Raw genomic sequence first — 20,691 nt, 5'->3', positions numbered from 1 at the left:
GTACCAGCTGTACTGGCAGAAGTAATACTGGAAGCTGCTATCTCCTCAGTGGAAATTAATAATTTTTATTTTGTAATAAATAAGGTACAGAAGAACTGAAATTCAGGACAAGAATGTCGAATGAGGGGAGAAACGGATGGAGGTCACTGCCCAGAGAGTGAGTCCTGATTAGCACTGGATAACTTAAACTTTTGTGGCTAATGGATATTAAACTTTTTCAATATACTTTTATTCTTTCTTGGTAGCTATGGGGAAAGCTTGTCTTAAAGTATCAGGATGACAAGGGAAATGCTCTCTCTTAACTTTCATTAGATCATTGCTTTATTGGAAACCCAAGTGGTATCTTCACTTTGTTTACAGGTGGCTCAAAGGGACTGTGCCACTAAGCCATCATGGAGTTGAAGGGTAAGGTCGGTCTCAGTGGTAGGGGTGGGGTGGTGGTTGAGGAGTAATATTTATTAACTTTTGCAATATTTATATAACCATGGCCAACAAAGCGAAACTTTGTCATGAAAAGGACTTCAATAAGTTCATTGTGTCTCCTGCAGGATTCCTCTCTCACATTTAGAGGTTTTCTTTCTAACTTACAAAGACTTCATACTCCCCAGAAGCATGTCTTTTTAGTGAAGCATTGAATATACTGACTCTCCCTTCACAAATAGTGGAGCTACCACTTCCCTTTACTTCTGTAATTCACAGTAACAAGCCTTTTTCATTATGATTGTGTGCTTCCTCAGTACCTAATAGAGCAGGGTTGACTTGAATACCCATGATGGGTGTGGTACAGTTTTCTTCAGATCCAATAAACTTCTTAATACTAACTTCCATTTTCAGTCACCCCTGGAAATTAGTTTAATTTTCTTTCGACTCACTTTCCTTGGAAGTTTTCACAGCCAAGTAAGAATTTGTTTAAGCTACATTATTTTTTTTCAAATTCATTTAATTCTGATAGTTCCTAATATTCATTCACTGATGGATTATAGATAGATGAGGATGAGTATGATGAGGATAGATAGATAGATGATGGATGGATAAATAGATCTATAAAGAGACAGATGATGGATGGACCGACAGATAGGGATATAAATAGAGATTGATATATTTAATATGGTTCAAGAGGAAAATGAGAGGGAAGGACTTGTAGCCTGGGGAATTGGCCTTTCTTTCAATTCTTGGAGAAGCTGAAAATTTGCACATTCCAGTTATAATTGGAGAACAACAAAGAAATGAGGGCTGAAAACAGGAAATCATTAAAATCCTATCCTAATTATATAAATTCCCTCCCACAATTACTATTACCAAAAATAAAAAACATCAATGAAAATACTTCACAATAACATTTAGGGTTCTCTCATAATAATTACTGACTTTCTGACTAACATAAAACTGACATTTCCAGTAGAACAATTCCCACCCACATACAAAGAGATTCCATCAGCTTTTTGCAACCTCATTTTTTCCCAAAATAGACAGAAGAGCAATGTCACCAAGCATGACAGGAAATGCTATAATGGTAAGAAAAGATACCAAGATGAAGAAGGAGGAAAATAATCCTGGTGTGAACAAAGATAACGCATACTTAGAAAAAAACAGTCTAAGTACTGTGTCTTAAAACAGGGTTCCCCAACCTCTAGGCCACGGACAGGTACCCAGCTGGGCCTGTTAGGATCCGTGCTGCACAACATGAGGTAAGCTTGAATGTAACGCCCTTGAATCATCCCCAGAACAGCATTCCTACCCCAGTCCATGGAAAAATTGTCTTCCATGAAATCAGTCCCCGATGCCAAAAATGTTGGGGACTGCTGTCTCAAAAGATATTAAAGAAGATACCGCACTCACTCACAAGAACAAAATGCTATGAAAAAGCAATAATGAGGGAACAGGATAATCTCTAGAAAAAAACATTGTAAGAAGAAAAATTCAAAAGAATCCTTTTCTGAAATTACAAACAAAGCATAGAAAGTATGAGAGATTTAATAAATACTTAAGCAATTAACTCAAAGGTGTCAATTCTCAATATGATGTCAGCAGAATAGAGAAAATAAAGTAGCAATGCGAAATAATTTCTAATGAAAACAATAAGATGCAGTTTCTCATGAAGGATATGAGTATATGTACTTAAGGAACCTATTGACTGTAAAATAAACAAAAACACAAACAAACCCAGACATATCTTTGTTAAATTTCATGAGAATTATGACTCCAATAAACAAAATCAATGAAAATGTTTTATATTTACAGTTTCAGCTTCAACATGTAAGAATTTTAAAATGGGCAAAAAGCTGAATAGACACCTCTCCAAAACAGATACTACAGACAGAAAGCATATGAAAAGATGTTCAATATACGTCTCTAGGGAATTTCAGATTGAAGCATTGAAATGCCACAAAGCTATTAAAATGGCCAAAATCCATGAAACTGACAAATAACAATTGTCGGAGAGAGTGTGGAGCAGTAGGTACTCTCATTTGTTCCTGGTAGAAACACAATATGGTACAACCACTCTGAAAGAGTGTTGGCAGCTCCTTACAAGGCTGAACATAGTCTCATCATATGATCCAGTAACCATGCTCTGAAGTATTTATCCAACTGAGTTAAAAGTCTATGCCCATACAATAACCTGCACATAAACATTTACTGCAGCTTTATTCATAACCGTCAGAAGCTAGAAGCAACCAAGACATCCTTTATTTAGTGAATGAATAAATAAACTATGATATATCTATAAGTATAATATTCAACCACAGAAAGTGATCAATTCTCAAAGTACAAAAGGGTATGGAGGAACATAAAATCATACTGCTAAGTTAATGAAGCCAATCTGAAAAGGCAACCACTGAAAGGGCAATATACTACATGATTTCAAATGGATGTCATTCTGGAAAAGGCAAAATGGCATAGCAAAAAAAAAAAAAACACTGATTATCAAGAGGTCTGGGCTGGGAGAGTCAGGTGGATGGGGCACAAAATTGGGGCAGGCATAGGGATAAAGCATGGGGGATTTTAGGGTGGTGAGACTCTTTTGTAGGATACATGACATTATACATTTTTCAAAACTCATAGAAATGTAGAATGCAAAAAGTGAACCATAGTGTAAACTATGGACTTTAGTTAATAATAATAAATATGTTTAAAAATTCATTATTAAATGAGTTATGTTAATTAAATATTTTTGTTAATAATAACGAGACCTGGCTGGCATGGCTCAGTGGATTGAGTGCCAGCCTGTGAACCAAAGGGTCACTGGTTTGATTCGCAGTCAGGGCACATGGCTGAGTTGCAGGCCAGGTCCCCAGTAGGGGGGTATAAAAGAGGCAACCACACATTGATGTTTTTCTCCCTCTCCTTCTCCTTCTCTCCTCCTCTCTCCAAAAACCTTTAAATATCAATAACAACAACAACAACAACAACAACAACAAATGAGCCACACTAATACAACTTGTTAAAAACTGTGTATGGGAGCATATGGGGACTCCCGAACTATCTGCTTAATTTTTTTTGTAAATCCAGAATTGTTTTTATAAACACAGTATAAATTTCTTGAAAAATAATAATAACTACAAGATACTAAAAGTTTTGAAGGGGAAAGAAAAATAAAGCAAAACAATAGTTCTCATTCATAAGGGTGATAATCAGCCTAGCCTTGAATGTATGTCTAGTTTCTGTACATTAGAAGATATTAGAAAAATGTCTTCAAAATTCTCTTTAAATGTGTTTCCATATTAAAATTTGATATCCTTCTGAGTAATAATCCAGTATGACTGTAGAATTCAGACACATTTGTAATGCAAAATTTAAAATATGTACTCCATACCCTATTCTAGAAAGGTACTTAAGCAAACATAGCATTCAGCCAAAATAAAGCAGTGTGCAAAAAAAAAAAAAAAGGTAGATCTACACTTGGGGAAAGAGAGGCAAGAGTGCCTAGGATATCAATAGTCAAACAAGTCTGAAAAATAGTGAGTCCACAAAGGAGCAGAGAGCAGTGAGAGTTAATCAGGAGAAAAAAGAAAAAGGAAATCTGATTGGACAGAGAATTGGAAAACAAATTGAGTAAGATAATAAAGACAAGTAGAGTAAGAAGAAAAATGTAATTTTATTCTTTAGAAAATCTGTATATATACAAGAAAGGACATAATAAACTGTTGTGCTCAGTTGAGGGATGGACAAAAGTAGGTTTATAGTCGTTTGTAAAGAAAAAGACATTTAGGTTATGATTACTACAATAGCTATACTAACTCAAAAGAATGTCACAATGCAAGTGTAAACCTACATTTGACCACCTCTATGTATAGTCATAGAAATGTCAGCACTGATTTGTAATTATTTGGTTTACAATTCAATCTGAAAGCCACACATTAAAGACTTAACTATGCTTGTGGTAAAAATATGAATGCGATCAACTTAGATTGTGTAAAGTAAAAGTAAGTCATCTGTATCTTAGTTCAGGCTTCTATATAACAAAGTGTTGTAGTCTGGGCAGCTTATAAATAGCAGAAATTTATTTCTCCTAGTTTTGGAGGCTGGAAGTCTGAGGTGAGGGCACTCCCAAGGTCATGGTCTAGTGAAGGCCCTCAACTGGGTTGCAGACTGCCTAACTATCCTGTCTCTCATGGTAGAGAGCAGAGGCAGGAAACAAGCTCTCTTTAGACCCTTACAAGGGCATGAAACCCATCACTTCACCTACCCCTAATTACCTTCCAAAGACCCCACCTCCCAATACCTTCATATTGGGAGATAAATTTTCAATATATGATTTTTTTGGAATCACGAACATTCAGTCCATAACAACAGGGGGAAATAAATGGAAGAGTAAATCTTCTAAAAACAGTATTTTCTATATGCAGCCGGTAGTCTTCCAATTTCTGTCATAAAAGAAAAAAATGATCTTCCGTGACTGCACCACATCATACCACACCCTCCCATTTCCCTTCTCTGTTTCAAAACAAATTCCTCTTGAAAGAAATAGTTTAAATCCCTCTTCCCACTTCCCACCTCACATTGTTGCTGTTGTTTGATTTTCAATCCTCTTTAGTCAGGCTTCCGCAGCTTAACCCAACTGAGCCTGATCTTGAAAAGATAACTAATACTGTCCCTGATACGTACCAAAGTCTCCTTAGTCACTGGAGCAATCCCTCCTTACTAAAAGGTTTTTCCCCCTGGCACTTTACTGGTTTTGCTCTTATCTTAACAGCTCTTCTTTCCCCTTTCTTGTCTCCTTTGAAGGTATGTTCATCCCCTAAGGGACACAGTATACCATGGTGACCACCCTTTTCTGTTCCTACACACTTTCAGGTGATTTGGACCCTTGACATATCTGGGCCTCCATACTTGACCTCCTAATCTTAAATAGGCAAAGAGAGAGAGATAATAGATAGATAAATAGATAGATAGATTTTACCTCCAAACTTGCCCTTTTCCCAGTCTTTCCCATCCCATTTAAACAGCCAATAAGCTGATTACTAAAAGTAATCTTTGATTCCTCCCTTTCTCTCACATTTTTTATTTCATTCAAGCCTTCAATCTAGTCAATGTGCTCTCAAGACATATGAACTCATCATATTTTTTCCTCATATGAAGTAAATGAGTTTGAGACACCCTCATATTGGGCCTACACTATTAAAATATTGTAGCAGGTCTTGCTGCTTCCTCTCACCTCCATTCCCTTAAAAGCAGCTAAAGGGACATTTATCACTAAAAAGGAACTCAAATGATAGTACTCCTTTGCTTAAATGGCCTCCAATTGCTTCCTAACAAACTAAGAATAAAATCCAAGTTTTTAGATGTAACCGTTCTCCTGAGTTTTACCAGAATCAGATCTGGAGACTGTTAGAAGATGGTGCGGAACATGCTTCAGCATGTCTTACCATGCATTCCAAGCCGGAATGCATACTGCCGTGGCCTGGAGGTTTGCAACCCTTCAAATTTGATATGTTGAAACCGTAATCCCAAAGTAATGGTATTTGGAGGTCAGGCCTTTGGGAGACAGGTCATGAGAATGAAGCTCTCAAGACAGAATAAATGTCCTCATAAAAGGGACGAAAGAGAAATGACCCTTCTTTTCCATATGGGAGGATACAGGAAGAAGGCAGCTTTTGGCAAACCAGGAAGGGAGCTCTCACCAGACACCGAACTGCCAGCAACTTGATCTTGGATTTCTTAGCCCTCAGAACTGTGAGAAATAAATGTGTGTTGTTTCAGCACACAGCCTATGGTATTTTGTTACAGCAGCTCTAACTGATTAAGACACTCCCATCATTCATTGGAACATGTATCTTCTCACTCCCATGATTCATTGGTCAGAGACTTCACCCCTGTGCTTTCAGACTGCCCAGCTTTCCAGACTGGGAAAATCTCTCACAAAGAGGACTCTGGGCTACAGGACACTGTGTGCCTGTGTGGAGACTGGGAGTGGAGAAAAGGCGTGAAATTTGATATTGCCTGCTACACCTGGTTTGCAGAGAAACACAGCCTGCCTCGTACTCCTCCACCTCAAATTTCTTGCATGTCCCTTCTTTCCCTGTCACTTTGTCTTTTTCCTACTCGTAAATACATCAGCTTGTTTCTGCTTTCTAGCCTAAGCGTTAGCTTGTCTCTCTAAAAGACGTTCTCTTCTTTTCCTCTGGATTTCTGATTTAGTGTCTGGTTCTGAGAGAACCTTTCTCAGAGTAGCTCCTTAGTTTCTCCCTCTTAATGTTTCCCTAGTACTCTGGGTTCTTTGTTTACTTATCTTTATTTCTCTAAAAATTCCCTAACAGTGAGGGCTTTAGCCACTATTATTGCAGAGCAAATGTCAAATTAAGAGATGAATGTTTGTGGAGTTAATAAAAATGTTCATTGTACAAAGTAAGAAGTTAAGAGATGTTATGGATTAAGAGATAATGGCAAGAAGAAGGGGCTATAGTAACCAACATCCCTGGCCCCACTACCTGATGGTCAGATCATTAATCTCTCTGTACCTCAGTCACTTTGATGGGAAAATAATTGTGTCCTCCTAAAGAGGATGTTTGTGTAATTAATAGGTACTTACAATAGCCTTATTCACAACAAATACTTTAGAAAGAGCTAGAAGTGTCTATTTTTGATAATTGGATTGAATGTCGAGAATGTTATATTCTCAAGTATCAAAATAAGAAATGTAGATAATTTCAAAAATTGAAATATTGGTATACAGACATATTATTTTAGAAATATAGAGCTAATTAGCAAAAGAAACATCAGAAAAATGCTCCAAGGAATAGAATTGAGAACAGGAAGACATAAAGAAGAAATTAGTTGATTAGTTTAACATTATACAGGTATTATTTAGATTACTGTAATTTTTTACCAAGTGAAAATATTTTAAAATAAGCCAAATACAATGAAGAAAAGCCACAGCCAGGGAGGAAACATTTGCAAAAACACATCTGATAAAGGTCTATTATCCAAAATACACAAAGAACTCTTAATACTCAACAATAAAAAAAACAAACAAACCACTTCACTTTTTAAAAACGAGCCAAAGGCCTTAGCAGACACATCACCAAAGAAAATATACAGATGTCAAATAAGCCTGTGAAAAGATGCTTCACATCGTATGTTATCAGAGAATGCCAACTAAAACAATCATGAGATAGCAATACACAGTTATTAGAATAACCAAAATCCATAATGCTGACAACGGCGAAGGATGACCAGGATATGGAGCAACGAGAGCCCTCATTCATTGCTGTATTTGGCAGTTTCCGACAAAACTAAACTAACTCTTACCATATGACCCAGCAATCACACTCCTTGGCATTTACCCAAAAGAGTGAATACTTGTGCTCATCCAAAAACCTGTGCATGGATGTTCATAGCAGTTTCATACATAATTACCAAAAGTTAAAAACAACCAAGATGTCCTTTTGGTAGGTAAGTGGATAAGATATGGCATATCCAGATACTGGAATATTATTCAACTTTAAAAAAGAAATTCAGTCTCGAAACATGGAAAGACATGGAGAAAAACTACATGCAAATTGCCAGTGAAAGAAGTCAATCTCAAAAGGCTACATACTGTATGATTTTAACCATGTGATATTTTTGAAGTAGGCAGAACTGTGGAGACAATAAAAATATCAGGGATTCCCAGGAGCTGGAGAACAGGGAAAGATGAACGTGAGGAACACAGAGGAATTTTAGAGCAGTGGGTAATATATGTACACTTATGTACGATAATATCATGGTGAATGTATGCTATTAATAGTTTATCCAAACCCACAGAATCTATAACATCAAGAGTGAACCTTAAGTAAACTTGAGACTCTGGATGATGACATGCAATGGAAACTTACCACGTGTAACAAACACACTTCTCTGGTGAGGGACTGTGAGAATGGTGGACACGGTGTGCTTGAGAGGACAGAGAGGACATGGGAACTCTATACTTTCTGCTAACCTGTAGTGTGAACTTGAAATTGCTCTAAAAATAAATTCTATAAGTAGGTAGAGACAGAGATAAATGTATAGATCTGGATTTAGATAGATACATAGATACATGGATTATAGATAAATTACAAATAGTACTATCCTTTGTCAAATTAGATACACAAAGAACAGAAAAAAATCATTACACTAAAACCTAGTTGTTGTATTAAAGTTTCATAAACAATGAAAAAGGCTACATTTGTAGATGTGTAGACTCACTTTTTGATCTTGAAGTTTTAAGACCTTGTTTGCATAAATAACACCTGTGAATAAAGAATCAAACCCAATTTTCTATTTAACTCCACTATTTAAAGGTGAATATTCTAAAAATTTATATTAAAATCCTGCCTTTTTCCCCTCTTTTTAATCTGTTTGCTTGTGTTTTGTTTTTTCAAAACATTTCCTGGGTGAGTGCTGGCTCACGTGGCTTTGTAGACTGAGTGAGGGCCTGCAAACCCTAGGGTCACTGGTTCAGTTCCCAGTCAGGGCACATGCGTGGGTTGCGGGCCAGGTTCTCAGTATAGGGCGTGTGGGAGGAAACTACACACTGCTGTTTCTCTCCCTCTCTTTCTCCTTTACTTCCCCTCTCTCTAAAAATAAATTAAAAAATCTTTTTTAAAAATAAAATTAAATAAAATGTAATTGAAAAGAAATTTCCTGGGTGAAAATTGTTAATAAAATTATATAGGTTTCAGGGCCTAATCAATGTTTCTCTCGCACATCGGTGTTTCTCTCCCCTCTTTCTTCCTCCCTTCTCCTCGCCAAAAATAAATAAATAAAAAGCTTTAGCGATCTTAGATCCTGAAATGGATTAATAAATTAATGAATCATTTCTCAATAGTTCCATAGTTTAACAAAACATGTAAGTGCCTACAATGAATCACACACTCTGTTTGGTTCTAGTTTTGCAACAGCAAAAAATGTATGAAATAAATCAAATCTTGGACATCCAGTTTTACTAGATAAAGAAATAAAAACATCATGCGGCACTTTTAATTATATAAAGAAAGGCATCATTAATGTTATCAGAACGAGATCAGGAAAGGCTCAATCTGACTGCAACCCTCACATTTCACACACTCCCAACACTCAGCTGGACACAGTGCACCACTTCAAATTGCTATGTCCACTCCAACCATTGCCTCTGCTCAAAATGCTCACTCTCCACTGCCTTTTCTGGAGTACAACTATTCAATTTTCAAAGTAACAAATGTGTTTATACTATTCTGTGCAGAGACTGAAGAGGGAAAGGAATAGAGAGAAGGGGGCATGGAGGAGTATAGGAGCCAGATTATGGTGCAGCTGTACATGCCATTTTAGATGGGGCTCTTAAGTTTTTCTGAGAACAGTGGATTGGTGTTGAATGTCTGTAGTCAGATGGTGATATTTAGCAATGATAAATCTGACATCAATTTGGACAGTATATTGGAGGTTAAAATAAAACCAAAGGAACTCTTATTGCAATCTTTCAGCAGTAGAAAAGAGTAAGCAATTGACCAATTCGGTAGAATTGACCAATTTGGCAGAATTACAGCAGTGATAGGCGAAGTGGTAGAAGGAATATTAGAGACATTCTACAATAGTATTTCATACCTTGAATTGTTTGGATGTGTGTCACGTGGTTGAGAAAGACTTCAAATAAGTGTGATGTAAGAAATTATCATCGATAAATAGCACGGCATTTGAGTGTCAAATATGTTGTCTGTTTTCTTCTGGAGGATATTAACACAAAATGACTCATCCAAAAATTAACTTCTGAAAGAAAATTCTGCAAAAGAAATCAAAATATTATGGCAAAAGATAAAAAGAGGTAGAAGTCCTTCCCACTTGTGGACATCAAATGTCATTTTCTTAAAAAAAAAAGATTATTTTTGTTGGGCTCTCAAGGGTAAATGAGGTTTCAGGGTCACAGGAAGATAGTTAATGCATGGAGACCAAGAACCTGGTCATGTGTCTGGGTAACAGGGAATCATTCTCATCACAATTAATGACATAATATTTATGGGGCATGACTTCAAGTTTATGGGGCATGGGTTTTGGAGTGAAACAGGCCGAGTTACACATTATGAGTCTGCCTTCCTACATTTTAAATATTTTGAACAAGATTCTTAAAGTCTTAAAATTGAAGTTTCTTAATACAAGATAATAATTCATATCGAATACCTCATAACTAGTAAGTACTGAATAAATACTATAATCATATAAAACACTATAAACTGTAAAGCTCTAAATAATAGTATTACTGTTATTGACACATTAAAAATATTTAGTTCTAGTAAAAGACTATAGATTTCTAAGAAAACATTGTTGCTCTCTAATTTCAAGAAATACCAGAATTGACAGTGATATTTCTAATCAACTATGATCACTATATAATCAATGGAAATTGACTATGTCTTTGACTTCACATTTTCTGTATTATTATGGATATGCTATACACCAGGGAAATAAAAGACTAAATTGGTGTTGAATTGGTGTTAAATTGGTGTTGAAACATAAGTGTAAATATTTCAATCCTCCATTTAGCTTACTCAAAGATATAATAAAAATATTTCAAGTAACTAAAAGTATAATTCACCTGAAAGCATACATAACTCTTTCTCTTTACCTTTTCTGCAAGTATATTTTGACTTAAATAGATGAATGCTTATTCATGAAATAAATATAGACAGACTATGTAAGATGCTTTATCCTCCCTACAAATGCAACTTGAGCTTGACAGGAGCAGAGTTATTGATTAGATATTATCAGTGCTGACATGTACAGGAAACAGTTTCATTTTATGGGCTGTTATGTTGTTAGATAGAATTCATATTATAAAATGGCTATTGCTAAAACTTTCATAGTAAACATTTTTGAAGAATTTTGTTTTTCACTGAAATAGTATTTTCTTATTCTACATTGATTTTCTAATGGCTTATCATTTGTAAGTTGTTTAACAATGACCTGCTTTCTGTACTGTAGTGTGTAGTGCATGGTATGTAATCTAGGCATATATTTGATCTCTGTACTTGAAAAATAGTTCATCTTATATGTGTGTTTGTATACATAAGCATATGGTCTTGAAACCTAAGGTCACTATTTGGGGACTTTATACCATTTGGCATCCTTCTTAATTAATTGCAACATACAGTATTAGTGTTCTATTTTTTTTTATACCGCACTTGTTCCCACAAAGGTTTTGAAGTAAAATGGTATATACCAGGCACTTTCACATTTATTACCATATCTATATAAAGATGAAAACAACCTGGTCCCAAAGTTCTAGATTCAAAGCTCCAGAAACTCAGAAACTATGGAACAGACAAAATCATGGTGCAATTTGAAACAAAAATTAAATTTTTGCTCTTTTCACACAAAGGAAATACTAATGCCAACCACCTTGGAAGAATCCCCATGCTGCCCTAGAGGCTCGATGAACACGTCTGCCTTAAGCGACAGCAAGGCGTCTGAATGGGTGATGTTTAGGGTCCCAGTCATCTTCAGCCAGGTCCTGGCAATTCAAAAACACGGTGGTGAAGCCCTTCACAATTTTAAAAAAAACTGCTTTGAATTTTTCACTCAATAAGGGAAGTGATTGAGTGAGTAATAACCAACATGCCAATGCCTGAAATGACTTATTCTGCCATGTAAATTTTAATTTATTTTGGATCAATCTACATGCCAAATCCAGTAACATTCTCAGCTGAATGGCTTGCCAGGGGAAGGCTGACACTCTCTCCTGTTTATCCTGCTCGCTGTGTGGGAGAAAATACTCATTCATTTTTACTGAGGTGTAATTATTACATAAATTGCTATTCTCTTAGCATATTTAAAAATATAGGTCTCTGATTCCTCTTTCCTCTCTTCTCCCCTCCCCTCTTCTCCTTCCCTTCCCTTCTCATCCCCTATGCTTTCCTCCGATAAGCTAACACACACACACAAACACACACATTTTCCTGCTTATTGTTAGATCATTTTTGAGACTAATATGATAATTACTGATGTACTCAGCACTTAATTACCTGAAAGTAAATGCTCTAAAATGTATTTTTGCAGATGTTAAAAACAGTAAAATGAAAAGAAGCAAGAAATGGGTGATTTTCTTGATAATTAAGGTGTTAGTTTTATATTTGAAAGTATGTTTAATTTTATACATATTTTACTTTAAAAAGTATTTTTCTCTTTTTAAGTATATATGATTCCAATCTTGCATGCACAGGAAATAAAACACACATTCTAGAATGTCTTTCTTCTGTTTATGTTGAGTTCTTTATGGAAAAACTAAGCCAAGAACATAATGTTCTCTCTCTCTCTCTTTTTGATGAATAGTTGGTTCCATTTTAAAAGGAAAACCCTTCCTTTCAAAAAGCTGTAAAATAGAATTATTTTAAAAGTAATTCCAACGGGCTCATTGTGGAATATCATTTTAAACTGTATGCTCAGTTAAAGTGCTTTACTTGGTTATGAAATAAATGTATGGCCATATCTCAATTTCAGCCTTTCTGTCTGGTATTGAGCAGGAGATTTGATGATTACATAAATATTGATATTGACAATTATCTCAGCAGCACCAATATTGAATGTACATTATCTGTTTACAGCCAGAAACTAATGACAAAAGTGGGCTTGTTCTTGATATTACAGATTAAGTCCTTATTATGTGTGATTGATATTTTACCTCAATTTACTTTTTATGCATCAACATAGCCCTGTTTGCTGCAGTCTTGCCCTTTCACTTGAATCCATTGTCTAGTAGAAATAAGCTTGAAGAAGAATATTATTGCCTTCCGGTGATATTTGCGACATTCCTCTGATTCTTACTCACTGCTACTTGTATATATGACATTATCATGAACTCCCAATCCAGTAGCCTGCACAATACATCCTTAACCTTGGGGCACTTGTAATTGATGAAGGTCTGGGATTAAGTGGTCTGTTCTTTGACATGGTTAAGTTATCTGTTGGAGATAATAAACCAATAAAAATACACTGTGATTCCTCTGTCTGGAATCTTCTTTGGCCTGAGCGCAGGCTATTAAGAACTCGGTTTTCTGTCTCTTTATTTCTCATTACTTGACATAATAAAGAAGATGAAATATATTGAGTGGATGCCTGTCTGTCTCTTCTGCTCTCTTTATTTTTCAATTTCTTCTGTGAAAGGGGGAAAAATGAGATCCCCATAAATATAGCTGAGGGAATGAAGCCTTTGTTGCTGCTACACTGCACATATTCTTATAGCCTTCTAAATCGTAAAATGTTAACAGCAAAACTAAATCTTGACATGTTGATAGCTGAAACCATACTGCAATATGGCACATCAATTGCCTGTTATGATTTTGAGAACCAAAAAATATTCTCTCCTGTACCATTAACATAAATCATACTGGTTAAATCACTTTAATACTCCAGGTGTTTTTCTTTTGTTGTGGCGGTGGCTGTTGTTTTGGTTTGTTTTCAGATGGTGCATTTGTTGATGTCAGCTTGCAAGGGGGAAAGCGGGTAGATAAACTGTGGATTTGCTATGGGGTCATGTACACAAATCAAACTCAATAAGCTTGCCAGGTGAACATTTCACATTACCAAAATAATAACCTGTCATGTGACTTTGAAGAGGTTTCCCCCGTGTTCCAGAGGAACAATGTAGTGCCCTCAGTACCACAACTGCATGCTTGGATTTTTTGAAGAACAACTAGTTTTAAAGACTTCAGTCACCCTGCAGCTCTCCAGATGTGAGCTTCGGCACTGTTGTGATCAAGGAGCATTACTAGGTTTAACAGAACTTAAGAAATAGCCCATTGAAGAACATTTCTTGAAACACTGAATGACTGGAAAAATACTAGAAGTAATATTTAGTCACAGGAGGTAGATATCAAGTAATTTTTTAAACATACATAAATTGACAGTTTTCCTGTTTGTAATATTTGGAAGGCTAAATGCACATGGTACCCGAAGCAAACAAGGTAAAGGCCTCAGCATCCTCTCCGTTAACCACAAGAGGTTGATTTTGTTCAAAGCCGCTCTATCCTCTCGCTGGCATGAATATTTTACTCCTTAGAGGTGGCAGCAGCCTACGTTTGGAGCTCTTTAACTTTGAACGAGCAGAGCTCCAAAAGCCCTCCTGAGTTCAAACAGGGTAATCAGACTTTGAAAGTGCGTGTCATGCGGCCACTCTCATACATTGCACCAGGTCCCGGGTGACAACATATTGATTTTCTCAGTGCCCGTCTGGCCCCCACAGTACTCGTGTGTTCCCAAGTCCTCTCTTTCTACATGCTCTCTATTTTTCTAATAATGAACCATGTTTTGTTGCCAGCTATTAATAAGGCACAAAGTGTTAATGCATAATTAAATTAAAGAATTATGCATAATATCTCTCAATCACAGTTCACTGAGACTCTCTCAATTTGATGTCTTGAATCCCTTCCTTGTGCAACTTTAGCTTTTGGTCATAAACGAAGGGTACAGTTACTTCAGCTACAGGGCTTGCAATCTGTAGTTCCATAGAGAAAGTTACTCAAATATTCATAACCTGAGGCCAATTAACATAAATGTCACATAAAAATGCACATAAAACAGGATTCGAAGGTGGAATATCTCCTGGTTAAGAAAGTACAACATGACAGAAATATAATCATTAGTGTACCTTGAAGAATCAGCTGATTTTGACATGGACGACTGGGAGACAGAGTTAATTTCAGGTACAGAACACATGAGCAAAGGGCGTGGAAGTTCATCAGAGCCCCATTTGAGGCACCAAAAGTAACATAATTTTGAAATATAGGGAAACATAATTTTGAAACGGTAGCAAGCAGCAGAAGTTTGGGAATGAGTATTAAAACAATACTACAGTAGACAAATGGCATGTCACAAAATTTACTGTTATTCATAATTATTTAGATAGTCAATAAAATTTGAATGTTTTAAGGAGGAATGAATATGATTTGATATGAATTAGGGAAGTAAAATCTGACATAAAAGATTGAAAGGTACAAATACAAGATGCATAATTTGTTTTTTTCTTCAGAGAACTGAGTTCTAAGAACTACCCTAACCTAAAGAATAATAAAAATTTTCTGATCTTACACTGTGTCACTAACTAGTTGCACGATGGTGCTGGCCAAGTCACATGTCAGTGTTTATCCACATAGTACAAGTAATAATACTCACTGACAAACTTTTAGATTTTTTTTTAAGAAACAGGCTTTTCACACTGCATTCCTATGTAAATGAAATGGAAAACTACTATGTATGTATTATATGCATATACATTGTAATATATTCTAATATATACATTATGTATAGCATACATGTTTTTTTACATGTATAGGTATATATTATGTATAATATAATAATTATATAACTTTCTTATTTGCCATATCCAGCTATCTTCATTTACTCCTGGGTATTTAAATCACCATCTAGTATTATTTCTTTAGTCCAGCAAAACTTTACTCCCACCCATATCCCCTCTAATGTTGCTGTCAAATATGAATTTCTACACTGGTGTGGGGACAGCAGCACAGTCATACAAATTTTGTTTTACAGAATTTCTTTATAGACCAATGAAGGGAAAAAAGAGAACAAATATGCATTTATACTCTCTTTGATAAGTATATAATTACCTTTACCAGGGCTCTGTTTTCTTTGTGTGAATTTGAAATATTTAATTTAATCCTGAAGAATTTAATACTTTTTAGGGTAGGGAGGCAGGTCTACTGATAACACATCATTGTGCCCTCACCCCCCTGTTATTTATCTGGCAAAGCCTCTTTCAGTGTCATCTCTGAAATGTAGTTTTCTTGGACATAAAATGTGGGCTTGACATTTTTTAATGCTTAACTATACCATCCTACTGATTCTTGCCTCCATTGGCTGTGATCAGAAGTCAGTTGCTAATTTTACTGGAGGTCTTTGTACATACGGAATTACTTGTGGTTTTGAACATTTGTTTTTGCCTTTCAGCCTTTTTACTACAGTATGTCTTGGTATGAATCTTCTGCATTACTTTGGTTTTATGGAGATTCTTGGGTGTGTATATAACGTTGTCTTGAAATTTGAGAAGATTTCATCCATTGCTTCTTTAATACTTTTTGCCGCTGTTTTATTTGTCTCCTCTCTTCCTGGTGTCAGACAATTGTACTGAAAACTGTCCTACAATTCTCTGAGCTTTTTTATTTCTCTTTATCCTGTTTTCTCTCTATTGTTCATATTGCCTAATTGTTGTCGATCTATTTTCAAGTTTGTTGACTATTTTTTTAGTTCAAATATACACTCTCGGGACCTTTTAATAAGTTTTTCATTTATATAATTGTGTTTTTTAATTCCAGCATTTACTCTTGATTATTTTTAATAATTTCTATATTTTTGTTCATATTCTTTTTTAACGACACATCATCATCATACTTTATTTCTTTAAACATGGTTTGCTTTTGTTGTCCGAATATACTTATAACGGTTGCTTTTGAGTCTTTACTCTGTGAGACTATCAGGTCGGCCCTCTTTCAGGCAGTTTCCATCACCTGCTTTTGTCCCTGTACACGTCACACTTGGTCCTTTCTCCAGGGCCTGGTGTTATTACTGTGTGTGTATGTATTTCCTCAGTGGTTTAGCTGGACTATTTTAATAAAATCCATTTCCCTCACAGTGTTTCACTTTCTAATGTCATTCCTCAGAAGGCACAGCCTAGGGCATGCACACTGTCACTCTGCAATGACAATAGTTTTAGCAGGGCTCCCTTTGACTGTCTCATTCCCCTTTCTCTATTTTAAGACGTCTGCTTTTTCTGGTATCATACCTAGCTGTTAGTCTCTACTAACTGCCAATTATTGCTCTATTGTTTTTGACAAAGCCCTAGAACATAAATTGTAGGGTATGTTTTCTTGCCAGTTTCTGAGGTTTGTTATAATTCCAGGATGACTCTTCTTAACTGTTTTGCCCTTGTCCACTCTGTTAAACTCAAAAGTTTAGCCTATTGTTCATAGAAATGCTGGCCTTTCCTTACTTGTTTACCCCAGCGTCTCGCTTTCTTGAGGAGCCAACTTGGGCTTGAACTTCCCCACGCTCTGTCCAAATAAAATCAGACACTTTGGCAGAGATTTGTAGATCTTTGCATACTCTGCCTCTCTCTTTAAGCAAAATCTCTGAGGTACAGCTTCAGAACTGGGAATAGGGATGATGTTCCATTTCTGTGGGTGACACCACAGCTTGAGGAGGGGCACTCTGATCCGGGACAGTGTGTCTAGTATCCTGAGTTTGCATTTTCTAAGATAGAACCTGAACTCTAAATGTAAACTGACTCAAAGATGCCTCACTATTCTCAGCCTATTATGCTTGAGAGAGAGTCTGAAGGTTAAAGGGAGAAGGGACCCCATGTACTTGACCAGGATTTAGATCCTGCTACACAGCACTAGAAAGGATGAGAAATGCTCATGGCCTTCCCCTCTTGGAGAGATATTGTAACCTTTGGCTGCAGCTGAGTAAGAAGTGAGCCCCGACTTCTTGGGTACATGCACCCAAACTAGAGATTCTGTCGTGATGAACTAAGTGCTTAGGAACTGAGGCAGCTCATAAACCTCATGTGCAGACTCTTATTCTCCTGACAGATATATTTGATTTTCTTGAATGAGTAATTCAAGAACATTTATTTGCATCATATCCTTAAAACAACTTCCAGATACTTTCAGTGGTTAGGGTTTTTAAAGACATAATGATCAGTTTTGGTTGTTTCGCTGGAGAGCACAGAACTCTTCATGCCGCTATTTTAGAAATTGTTGTCTGGGGAGTTTTGATAATATTTTGTTTCTGAGTTTGTCACTGTCCTCTCATCATTTTTCATCTTATTTAGAATGTGAGTGTAGAATAGAGATGGAGAAGCCATCCTGTAGCCAGCTGGTGAGCAGAGTAAGGAAAAATAAGATAATGAAAGGACTGCAACTGCGGGTCCCAACATCATTGGGCAGCAGAGCAATATCAGACACTTCTTGTCTTTGAATTTACTGTTACATAAGAAACATAAACCAATGTGGGTAAGCCACAGATTATGGGTTTTCTAAATGAAGACAAATGGGATACTAACTTATACAGATCCATATTTCTCATTTTCTTCAGAATGCAACTTATATGCCTCAAAGGCATTCCAAACTCAGGATAAATAAACCCAAACTCTTCTTCCTTCATTTTTTTCTTTTTACTCTTGTTTTCCTAAATGCCCTCAAAACTCCAGAGTCTCTCTAATACAAAATAAGTATATTGTCTAATACTCTTCCATTTCCTACATCCAAAGAGTCACTGAATCCTATTATTACCTCTTTTAAAATTCCTTAGCCCCTTTCTTCTCTCCTTTCCTGCCAGTACTATCTTCATGTGAACCTTCACCAAACTTCACTTGAAACACAGTAGGAGTTCCTGAATTTTCCTTCATTTATTCGGTTTGCATACCATGCTACAAGTATGATAACCAGTTTAAGAGACACATTTGAGACATCTTTTCCATATTAATATGTTTTCATCCTTCCCCTTTTTCTTTAAACTATGTCAAGCTCTCATATTTCTTAGAATAGTAAAAAGGTTTTCATCAACTCACCTACCACCAACTCTTCTGCCTCGTGTGCTACTACCCCCCCCCCAAACAAACTCTGTACTTCGAACACGATGAAGGTGACTCTCTTACACTTAGGTCTTTGTAGCTATTCCTTTGTCTACCAGTAATGCCTTCTTCCTTTTGTCTGCATACTGAATTACATTAGCTTTAAAAATCCTGCAAAAATATAACCACAAAAAGAAGAGTTTGACATCTTCTTTTAATATTGTAATAGATACCATAGTGCAATAAATGTGTCTTTATTCTTTTATCCCTCTTAGAATATAAAATCCCAACATTCAGTTCCTTTGTGTGTGTGTGTAATTATCAGGTTCCTGATTTGGTGAGTGACTCAGATGTTGCTTATTAAAACATTAAATGGAAAAACTACAAAGAAAGAAAGCAGGAAGATAGTTTGAGTTCCTGATCATAAGAAAGAATATGTGAGAAATAAATTGTATTGAAAAATTAGCACATATATAATTATTACTTGTAAGTACACAATAGTAGCCAAAGAGCTATTAGACCTCTTTTTATGTTAGCATCTAATTTAAAAAATTCCAAAAGCTTTCACATGAAGAGCAACCCTTTTCTTAACCTGGGCTAAGACAACCATGAATATTTCCCAAATTTTACACTAGACCATTGAAATAACTAAACTAGAAACATTAATTTTTTAAACAATTGCCTACACATCTCTATGTACGTTCTAACCACTATTTTCAAATTCTGACAATAAAATCACCTAACTATATTCCCTATAGATACAATAAATGCAAGTCAAGAAAATATCCAAAAAAATTAGAGTGACTTTAAAGGCTATCTATGAATCACAGAGCAGTTTACCTTTACAAAGGATGGTTCCATGAATCTGAATGTCAATGTCAAGCACACAAACTCTAATTCTCAAAGAGCTGAAAACAAAAATGAAACTGGAATAAATGCATTTATAATACACATAATTATATATAGAAATAAAATGAAATAGTTGCTGTGATATAAAGATAAGGTAGTGGGCACAAGAAAGTAATCAATTCTACTTTGAAGAGCTAATGTGGAGTGAGAAAAAGAGCGATAATGCCCCTTGAGGTGATGTCTCATTGTGGGTTAAATTTGCATTTCTCTGATGGTTAGTAATATCGATACTGGAAATATCAGGGGGAACACTTTGTAAAGTACATGATTATCTAACCTCTGTGTTGTTCATCTGAAACTAGTACAAAATAATACTGAATGTAAACTGTGATGAGAAAATTAAAACAAAAAGAATGCCCCTTGAGTAGAATGATGCTTAAGATAACTCTGAAGGGGAAGAGTTCATTACAATTCACCACAGGAAGCAGAATAGCCCAGAGAGTGAAAGCAAGTGGAACAAAGATGTCAAGGTTTACTCCTCTTGATGCCTTCGGAAAAGTGTGAAGTAATGTATTCAGGGGAAAGGAGGTCAAGGTAATCCAGTACAGGTCTAATATGTATTACGATGAGAATTGAGACTAGAAAGAGGTAGAGGAAAGATTGAAAATGAAGAACCTTGAATAGTACCCTATGGATTTAGGAGGAACTACTAAATTATTTTAAATAGGGTAGTATTGCCCTGTCATCATTAGCTTTTTGCTTTAGAAAGATGCCCCAGGCTGCAAGGTGGAGAGGTACTGGAGATCAGCCACACTAGGAAGCAGAGG

This window comes from Phyllostomus hastatus, unplaced genomic scaffold (assembly GCF_019186645.2).
Source record: "Phyllostomus hastatus isolate PE091 unplaced genomic scaffold, TTU_PhHast_1.1 phas_contig_40, whole genome shotgun sequence".
In the NCBI taxonomy this organism is placed as follows: Eukaryota; Metazoa; Chordata; class Mammalia; order Chiroptera; family Phyllostomidae; genus Phyllostomus; species Phyllostomus hastatus.
The sequence above is the reverse complement of the archived record's forward strand: the minus strand, read 5'-3'. Positions refer to the sequence as shown.